Consider the following 1,100-nt stretch of genomic DNA (forward strand, 5'->3'; position numbering starts at 1 on the left):
GATTGTCTCTAAATGCTTTTGATTTGTAAATGAAGGGAACACCCGAACCTCCCCACTCCTGGGGGCTCAGGAAGAGAGAGGGCCATTACCTTGTGCTTTGGCCTGCTGGGAAGGCAAGACTTTGCTTGTGGGGGTGGAGGGTTTAGAGCTCAGCTGTGCTGGAGCTAGCAGTCATTCTGCGGGTCAGTAAATGGGGCTGGAGGCTGGAGGGGCTGGGGCTCCAGGCAAGAAATTAGCCAGGACATCTCCAACTCCACTATGCAATCTAGTTGGGCTTCGGGTCAGTGTCCCAGGCCCCCGTATTGTGGAACACTCAAAGCCCCTTCACCCCTCCACCCCTCCCGTGTCATTCCCTGGATCCAGGAAGAAGACCTTCTGTTGCCTGCATGGCCCAGGCCCGGGGTAGGAGAAGATCTCTGGTATGGGGACCCTTAGGGATGTGCTTCCCCTTGACATCCCTAGTCCCCTCCCATGCCCCCAGCCCACGTCCTCAGGTCCACGTCCCTGGCCCGGGCCACTGGGGCCATGCCCCCGGCCCATGCCCAGCCCACACCACCAGGAAATGCCACCTGCCTCACTCGGTGAATGGTGGGCAGGCTCAGCTTCACTCTGTTGGGATCACCAGCCCCTTCTTCCACTGGGAAAACCATCACTCTGTAGGAAACCTTCCAGAGACCTTGCTGAATGACTGCAGTATTTGTCAAGCATTTATGTGCCAAGCACTGTAATAACTTCTGGGGGTAGATACATGATCATCAGCTCGCTGAGCCCAGTCTCCACCTAGCAGCCTTGGGCTGGGAATTTTCCAAATTCTTCTATCCCTGAAGGATCCATTCCTGGGTGGTCCAGGGAAAGATCTAGGTTTCCAGGAGTCCTTGGGGCTCTCAAAGCCCTTTAAGTCTCCCTAGGTCCAGCAGCTTCCAAGGAGAATCCGATTCTGGTGGGAAGCAGGTGTTGGGTGAGCTCAGAGCAGCCCTCCTGCTGACCACCCACTGACTTCCCGCTGACCTCCCGTGGTGGCCCTCGGCCCTGTGAGCCTGGATGCAGGAGGATGGTTCTGTACATGTGCAAGCTTTCTTTGGGAGCGGGATTGGAACTCA

The sequence above is a fragment of the Ornithorhynchus anatinus genome, chromosome 4 (assembly GCF_004115215.2).
Source record: "Ornithorhynchus anatinus isolate Pmale09 chromosome 4, mOrnAna1.pri.v4, whole genome shotgun sequence".
In the NCBI taxonomy this organism is placed as follows: domain Eukaryota; kingdom Metazoa; phylum Chordata; class Mammalia; order Monotremata; family Ornithorhynchidae; genus Ornithorhynchus; species Ornithorhynchus anatinus.